The sequence below is a fragment of the Triticum urartu genome, chromosome 6A, assembly GCF_056163025.1.
Source record: "Triticum urartu cultivar PI428250 chromosome 6A, HENAU_Tu73, whole genome shotgun sequence".
In the NCBI taxonomy this organism is placed as follows: Eukaryota; Viridiplantae; Streptophyta; class Magnoliopsida; order Poales; family Poaceae; genus Triticum; species Triticum urartu.
The window spans coordinates 135,439,530-135,448,860 of NC_141878.1; the positions used below are offsets into that span (position 1 = coordinate 135,439,530).

The 9,331-nt window shown below is 45.3% G+C and overlaps 1 long non-coding RNA gene across 2 annotated transcripts; it reads left to right on the forward strand.

Annotated features, from left to right (window-relative positions):
• Positions 1–4,606: 4,606 nt before the first annotated feature.
• On the forward strand, positions 4,607–7,883 carry LOC125518764 (uncharacterized). Of its 2 annotated transcripts, none has more exons than XR_007288089.2 (2): positions 4,607–5,229; positions 6,293–7,883. It is a non-coding gene; the product is annotated as an uncharacterized LOC125518764 (long non-coding RNA). The 2 variants fall into 2 exon arrangements; XR_007288092.2 differs by having other exon boundaries at positions 4,607–5,224.
• The last annotated feature ends 1,448 nt before the right edge of the window (positions 7,884–9,331 follow it).

Genomic DNA, 9,331 nt, shown 5'->3' on the forward strand with positions numbered 1-9,331 from the left:
GCTCCTGGACTCCAACGTATGGTCGCAACAAACGGGTATAGAAAGGGGAAAAGGGGAGCAAAGCAACCGTGAGTACTCATCCAAAGTACTCGCAAGCAAGGAACTACACTACATATGCATTGGTATCAATGAAAGGGGTAGTATATGTGGACTAAACTGCAGAATGCCAGAATAAGAGGGGGATAGCTAGTCCTGTCAAAGACTACGCTTCTGGCAACCTCCATATTGCAGCAAAAGAAGAGAGTAGATAGTAAGTTCACCAAGTAACATCACATAGCATAATCCTACCCGACGATCCTCCCCTCGTCGCCCTGTGAGAGAGCGATCACCGGTTGTATCTGGCACTTGGAAGGGTGTGTTTTATTAAGTATCCGGTTCTAGTTGTCATAGGGTTAAGGTACAACTCTGGGTCGTCCTTTTACCGAGGGACACGGCTATTCGAATAGATAAACTTCCCTGCAGGGGTGCACCACATTTCCCAACACGCTCGATCCCCTTAGGCCGGACACACTTTCCTGGGTCATTCCCGGCCTCGGAAGATCAACACGTCGCAGCCCCACCTAGGCACAATAGAGAGGTCAGCACGCCGGTCTAAATCCTATGGCGCAGGGGTCTGGGCTCATCGCGCATTACACACCTGCACGTTGCGAGGGCAGCCGGAAGCAGACCTAGCCCCCTTAATACAAGAGCAGGCTTACGGTCCAATCCAGCATGCGTCGCTCAGTCGCTGACATCACGAAGGCTTCGGCTGATACCACGATGTCGAGTGCCCATAACTGTTCCCGCGTAGTTGGTTAGTGCGTATAGGCCAGTGGCCAGACTCGGATCAAATACCAAGCTCTCGTTGAGTGTGTTATTTTGAAATAACCGCGGACGCCGACTAGGGACAGGCCCACCTCTCTCCTAGGTGGTCTCAACCTACCCTGTCGCTCCGCCATAAAGATCCACTCAGAGGGCCGTCGGGACAAACGTCCTTTCAGACCCAATCCGTGAATCACTCGCGGGTACTCTTCGAGCCGACCCGTCTTTAGTCACCACAAGTATCATATATTATGTATAAGTATATACCCGTGATCACCTCCCGAGTGATCATGGCCCGATAGTATAGCATGGCAGACAGACAAGAATGTAGGGCCACTGATGATAAACTAGCATCCTATACTAAGCATTTAGGATTGCATGTAAGGTATCAATAACTGTAGCAACAATGACATGCTATGCATCAGGATAGGACTAACGAAAAGCAGTAACATGCTACACTACTCTAATGCAAGCAGTAGAGAGAAGAATAGGCGATATCTGGTGATAAAGGGGGGGGGGCTTGCCTGGTTGCTCTGGCAAGTAGGGGTCGTCAACAACGTAGTCGGTCGGGGCACCAGCAGCGACGTCAGTCTCGTAGTCTACCGGAGAGAAGAGGGGGAAGAAACAATGAATACAATGCAAACATATGCATATCAATGCGTGACATGACAATTAACGGTGCTAGGTGCACCCTAACGCAATAGGTGGTGATACCGGTGAAGGGGAAAAACAACCGGGAAAATATCCCCGGTGTTTTGCGTTTTCGGATAGATGAAACGGAGGGGGAACGTTGTGTGTTTGCTATGCTAGGGATGTGTAGCGGACAAACGGGCTGCGTATTTGGATTTGTCTCGTCGTTCTGAGCAAATTTCATGTACAAAGTTTCTCCATCCGAGCTACGGTTTATTTTCTATGTTTTTCTAAAGTTTTAATCATTTTCTGAAATTATCTAAATTAACAGAAGTGGAATTATGACATCAACATTGTGTGGGGATGACATCAGCAGTCAACACACTAGTTGACAGGTCAAAATGACCAGTGGGGCCCACTCGTCATAGACAATGGGGCTAACAAGGGTTTATTTTAATTATTCAGAGTTAATTAGCAGTAGGGCCCCACCTGTCAATGACTGTTTAGGTTAATTAATTATTTTTATTTATAAAAATGTTTTAATTAGTTTAATTACGTGGTGGGGCCCGCATGTTAGTGCCACTGGGCTGCCCAGTCAGCACGTTGACTAACCCAGTCAACGGGGCCCGTGGGGCCCGTTGGCAGTGACCCAGGGTGGCTCCAGGTGTGCCAGCTCAGCGGAGCCGCCGGAGTAGCTCCAGCGAGCTCGCGCGCAACGGCCGAACACCGACGAGCGTCGGGATTCGTCTACGGGACACCAAATCGAGCGCCGTCTCTTGCGTTCGAACGAGGAGAGTGCCCCACGTCTATCTACGATGTCGGAAAGCTCGGGGGTGGCTGGAAAAAATGCCGGTGACGAGCGCAGCAGACGGCAGTTCGGGGCGGATGGGGATCGTGCTACGGGGCTCCATTCGATGCGTGTTTCGGAACCGAACAGACGAGCGCGTCGAGGCTGGTCGAACGGTGGAGGGGGCTTGGCTGGAAATGGCCGGAGACAGCGGCAGCTAGCGGCAGAGTGGACGCCGGAGTTCGGGTATCAGTGGATCCAGCACTAGAGGGCACGGGAAGGCGTGTGCACATGCGCGTTGGGCTCCTGTGAGAACCAGGAGCATGATGCCGTGCTCAGGAGAGCACGATGGAGAGCATGGTCACGGCGGTGAGGCGATCCGCGGCGACGGGATCACGGCAACGGCGACGAGGTAGCTAAGGTGCGCGAGGGGTCACAAAAAGGAGCAAGGGACGGAGAAGCTCACCGCGCGGCTCACATAGTGGCCCTTAGGGGTCTAGTAGCTGCAGGGGGCGTCGCCAGAGTTGGTGAAGAACGGCGGCGACCGGAGATGTGGAAGAAGGGAACCGGTGCAGCAGCGCCTCTGAGCTCCAGCTGCGGCCACCTGTCGACGAGGAAGACGATGGCGGAGACAACGGACACGTTGGCGAGGCGAGGCGATAGCTGTGGCCGCACGTTTCACGGCGACGAGCCCATGGCAGCGTTCGGATGCAGTGGGAAGGAGGAGCGGCGAGGTGGATCTGAGGGGAGGGAAGGCGCAGGGGCCGAGAGGGAGAGCGGGTGAGTGGAAGAAGGAATCGAGGAGGCGAGGGCGTGGCGGCCTTATCCCCTCCCGGCGCCGGTGCCGGTGAGGTGGTCGGGCGGGGACACGCCCCTGTTCCGACCCTGGTCGGGGGAACAGGGAAGGGGGGTGGACGGCAGGGGGGCCGGGCCGGTTGGCCTTTGCCCAGTTGGGCTGGCAGCTGTTGCTAGCTGGGCCATGTGTCCCAAGGGGTTGTTTTTTTCTATTTCTCTTTTGTTTCGTTTTCTGTTTTTATTCTTTTCTTTTATTTATTTTCTTTTCTGTTTTAAATCATTTAAAATATTTAGGCATTTTCTAAAAATGAGCTTTCTCCATAATAATTACCAGTGCAAAATTTGGCACCCACCGAACATTTTTGTTTCAATGTTTGAAAACATTTGTTGTTTGTGATATTTTGAATTGAGTTTTGACTCGGTTTTGAACTAACGAAAGATTAGCGACAGTAATAGAGGTGACGTGGCATCATTAGCATGGGTTTACTGTAGCATAATTATCCGGGCTTTACACAGACGGAAAAGAGCTGGCTGACGGCAAAGATCCTGATTCCAGTAGTGATACCGATAGGATTTTTATAAGCAATTCTATAGGCCTACAATGCGTCATCTAATTTCTTAAACCAATTCTTTCGAGACCTATTGACAGTCTTTTGCAAAATTAATTTTATTTCTCCATTGCTCAATTCAACTTGACCACTAGTCTGAGGGTGATATGGTGATGCAATTCTATGGTTGACATCATATTTAGCAAGCAGTTTATGGAATGCACCATGAATAAAGTGTGAACCACCATCAGTCTTTAAATATCTAGGGACTCCAAACCTCGGGAAAATAACTTATTTAAGCATTTTGATGAAAGTGTTATGATTAGCACTACTAATTGGAATAGCTTCTGCCCACTTAGTGACATAATCAACAACAACCAAAATATGTGTATATCCATTAGAGGAAGAAAGTGGTCCCATATAATCAAATCCCCAAGCATCAAACAGTTCAATAACAAGTGAATAATTCATAGCCATTTCCCGATGTTTACTAATATTACCAATTCTTTGACATTCATCACAAGATAGGAAAAACTTACGAGCATCCTTGAAAAGAGTAGGCCAATAAAAACCATATTGTAATACCTTGTGTGCAGTTCTATCTTCCGCATGGTGTCCTCCATAAGCCTTAGAGTGACACTTCCATAGGATTTGTTCATATTCATGCTCAGGTATACATCACCTAATACTACAATATAATCCTTCTTTATAAATGTGCGGGTCATCCCAAAACCACTGGTGGAAAAAAGCCTAGCTAGTTATGGCGTGGCAAAAAGTGCCTTGCTGGCGTAGAGACGCAACGCCACCAATATGGCGCCAATGAAAACATCTTAGTGGTGGCGTTGGCAGACACGCCAGCAGTATTTTAGTACTACTGATGGCATGCCACCTGGCTAACACCAACAATATATTGTGTTACCTATGGCGTTTATTGTGAGGCAATGCCAGCAAATTGTATTTTCAGCAATAAAAATACCCAGCAATTAGTATATGTGCAGCCATTTAAACTTCTAGTGATAAGTCTCAAATCCACAAAATATACCCAACTATTATTACAGTTTTCAGTAACTAGCTTGCTACTACCTACAAGCAAAAGTTATCTGGTAGCTAGCTCTACAAGCAAAAGTATCATTATCGATCTCACGCAACTTGTTATCCGCGCGCTAACTAGCTACAATGAAGACAACGGATATCTACCAATGATACTAACCCAAGTGTTGTTTGATTCAACCCCCACGTTCCAGATTAGCGCTAACCGGGGGAAATGGTAACCACTCGGTACACACCCCTACACCCCTCTGTTGTTAAAAGAAAAAACTTTTTCCTATCCCATCTCTCCATCCCACGATTCCTCTCTGACCCGAGCTCCATGGCCATGACGCTGCCGCCATGACCTCCGGTTCAGCCTAGCTCCGGTGCTCTTCTGCGTTGTTGCTCGCTGGCCCCAACTCCCCATGAGTGCTATCCTCAGATCCTCCATCGCCGCGAGGTCCTCCGGGCCCCTGCACGTGCCCCTGCAGCAACCCGCCACCACGGGTCACCGGCGCGGCTCCTGCTCCTCCGGTTTTTCGGCTCACTGACCCCGGCGTCTCCGCACGAGCGGCTGCCGCCACTGGCTCAACGGTGCTGCTCTGCCTCGGCTACCTCGACTCCCACGGCAATGGTTCAGTGAGACACTCCTCCCCTTTGCTCTTATCCTCTCTTGTCCTGTGTGGCATACCTAGGTTTGTCGTCTGGCGTCGTAGATTACGGCTGGATATAGCAAGAACCGCGACCGCTCTTCCTAGGGAGGTTGCCATGGTCGCCTATGGCCTACCCCACCACTCACCTGGATTTATCTCCCTCGAGAACGTGGTTTTCCCATTATCCCCAATAATCCATTCCCCCCTAATTTAACAACATGGTGGCTTCTATAATTCCATTGGCATTTGGTTCCTAGCTTCTCCAAATTTCCACTTGTGCCATGGATGGACCAATTAGAACGAGATTGGAACACATCTCTGTACCCTTCCAATTAAATTGGTCAATGAATATATTGGTACTAATGTATTTAAGTTATGGCTAGCGATCCTCTTTTACTTTGGAGGAAACCTGATCCTCTAATTTTGCTATACATGTTTTTGCTGGTGATCCTCTGCTTTAATTGTGTGATGCACCTATACTATCTGTATGTATTTCTCTACATGGCTATCATACTCTAGAGTGCCACATTAAACTGCAGAAAAATAATAATTTTACCTTGGATGACTATTCATCAGTCTTGTTTTGATATCAATGCCTGCATCTTTCGTGGCTTATGTGGAGAGAATCTAGTTTTTGGTTGAAACAGGGGTGATTGCGCATTATTTATTCACTCTTAGAAAAGCTTCCGATTTCATGGAGAAATCAATATTACAAGTGCATAACCTCTCCTTATTCAGTAATATTAAGCATGAGTAATACATAACAGCACTACAAAGGTATATGAATCATAGTCGAGACATCTCACACTTGCCAGCATGCGAAGGTATGTAGGTAAAAATTTGATTCATCCGAACTATTTTCTTTAGCTTCAGATACTTTTCAATACTTTAATGTTTTTATTTATTTGCATGCTATGATGAATTGCAATCATTTTTGGACCAGAAGGATGCATCACAACAAAAACGCTTCGCAGGATGCCACACTGCATCTTTTATTCTCACTGGCATGTGAATTTTAAGTTGTTGCTTAGTGAACTATGTTCTTGCAGGTTTCCTATAATATTAGAGATACAAAGCTACCTGAATTTCATGAGTGCTGGGAAGATAAATGGCCAGCAATGATGGGAGCACCTCAATGACATCACGTAGGTGTGGTGTTCATCAATCCCTTGTTTCTTTGTGTGTGTGTGTGCGCGCGCGTCGTGTGTACATGAATTCATCTTTATATGCCATGTTGATTGATCATTTAGATTCAGGATGCAGGAGGATGCTTCCGCGGCACTTCCCCAACGTTCGCTACCAAAATAGCAGGATTAGCAGTATACACAAGTTTTCATTGCCAGCTACACCCGGCGGGCACATGCGGTGGTCCGCATCTCAGTTTAGCTACTTTTGAGTTTTGTCTAGTGCTAAGTGCAGTACACCAGTTTGCAAACTTACTGCTATACAGTATACACATTCAGATGTCACTATCCACATTCGGATTTCTAGTTTGTAATCATACACGCTTATGTAGACAATTTGCTAGCTCATCCGGACATACAAGCTCATGCAGACACATTCAAAATATGTAGACATTCAGACCAAAGTGATATATCATCTTCATATTCTGAAACCTAAGTTATAATTTCTTTGTACAGAATAATAGCTTGTAGTAAATAAACGCAGTAGATGTGCATGCATTATTCCTTCAAAAATTCAGAATATCCAGGTTATCAGTATTACTCTTCCTGTACTACCACTACCATCTGGCACATTGCATTGGATAAACAACCTAGCTTCCTTTTTCTCATGACCATCATATATAGTTAAACAAGACTTCGCAGATGATTAATGAAGTCTAGGGATAAGCGAAGAACAATGTGCTAGGAACTTATATTAGCGATCATGTGCCACAACTTAGAATCTGAAGTTTTTGTTTGATATTTGCAGGCGTTAGTAGAAGTTCTTACATCTGAATTATTCTTTCTAAAATCGCCCGAGAAGACATCACTTCTTGCCTGATGGTGTGACATGCGTACCCGTTCAGTTGAGAAAATCGTTAGTCGAAGCACTTGACTAGATTCCAATGGTCTATGTATATCAAACAACCACTTACTACCGGCAGCTATAGTTTCTCTGAGCACAAACTGCTCAGTATTAAATCAAGTAATTAAGATTCCAGTTTCATTTGCTTGTTTTTAGGTACAAAACAGACACAGGTTCAGAGTTCTAACATTTTCTTACAACATGCTCGTTAAGAACTTGTTTATTATTCAAAGTAGTATACTTTAACTGTTTGTATTTTCTTCATTGCTAGGAGAAGATGAAGAGTATGCACTTTATTATGGCGACAACTGGCAGGAACTATCTTCAGGATATGGAGTTATGGATGCCAAGAGATACCGATCAGTTTGGTTCGAGTTAATGAAGATTGAACATGTCAATCTAGATGCTCATGCAGCGAAGCTTTGATCTGTTTTATGTACAAAGCACATGTTCTCGTTAAACACATGTGTACAAGCTGAAGATCAGCAATGCCATTCTGATGTGCAATACTTGGAACAAAGCATATCTATATACAGTATCATGTATTCCTTGGATGGTGCTCTTTGTAAAGTAACATTATTGATTAAATATATGAGATCTTTTTTTACTATATTGCATCTCCTGTACACTACCTACATTGACCTCATAACATATGTAGCAACTACTCCCTCCGTTCCATAATATACAAACGTTTTTGAGACTAACGTTCGTATATTATGGGACAGAGGGAGTACTTCAAAAGCTGCAAATTTGTTTCTCCATTCCAAAATCCATTTGTGCGGGGTCACCACCAACGCATATGAAGTGTTGTTGGGCTTTAGCTTATACGTTGCTATCTTACAACGCTTGTACACATCAGTTACCAACACATGTATATGTGTTGTTGTAGACCCTTGCAACGCCACCAACGACAACGGATACAAATCCGTTGGTGTAGACCTCAGCAATGCTTATGTGGACATTTGGCAACACATTGATGCGTTGCTATAGGGGGATTCCTGTTGTAGCTCATCTCATGCAACTTGTTCCTGTTGCTCTGTCCCACCTTTCTGAAATAGACTTTGTGGGTCTTCAGCTCCTCCCTCTCGGCCTTTAGGAGCTGATGACCCACAAGTATATGGGATCTATTCTAGTCCTTTCGATAAGTAAGAGTGTCGAACCCAACGAGGAGCAGAAGGAAATGATAAGCGGTTTCCAGCAAGGTATTCTCTACAAGTACTGAAACAAGTGGTAACAGATAGTTTTGTGATAGGATAATTTGTAACGAGCAACAAGTAACAAAAGTAAATAAAGTGCAGCAAGGTGGCCCAATCCTTTTTGTAGCAAAGGACAAGCCTGGACAAACTCTTATATAGAGAAAAGTGCTCCCGAGGACACATGGGAATATCATCAAGCTAGTTTTCATCACGCTCATATGATTCGCGTTCGGTACTTTGATAATCAGGTATGTGGGTGGACCGGTGCTTGGGTGCTGTCCTTAGTTGGACAAGCATCCCACTTATGATTGACCTCTATTGCAAGCATCCGCAACTACAACAAAAGTATTAAGGTAAACCTAACCATAGCATGAAACATATGGATCCAAATCAGCCCCTTACGAAGCAACGCATAAACTAGGGTTTAAGCTTCTGTCACTCTAGCAACCCATCATCTACTTATTACTTCCCAATGCCTTCCACTAGGGCCAAATAATGGTGAAGTGTCATGTAGTGGACGTTCACATAAGACCACTAGAGGAGAGACAACATACATCTCATCAAAATATCGAACGAATACCAAATTCACATGACTACTGATAGCAAGACTTCTCCCATATCCTCAGGAACAAACGTAACTACTCAAAAAGCATAAACATGTTCATAATCAGAGGGGTATTAATATGCATATAGGATCTGAACATATGATCTTCCACCAAATAAACCAACTAGCATCAACTACAAGGAGTAATTAACACTACTAGCAACCTACTAGCACCAATCCCAGACTTGGAGACAAGAATTGGATACAAGAGATGAACTAGGGTTTTGAGAGGAGGTGGTGCTGATGAAGATGTTGATGGA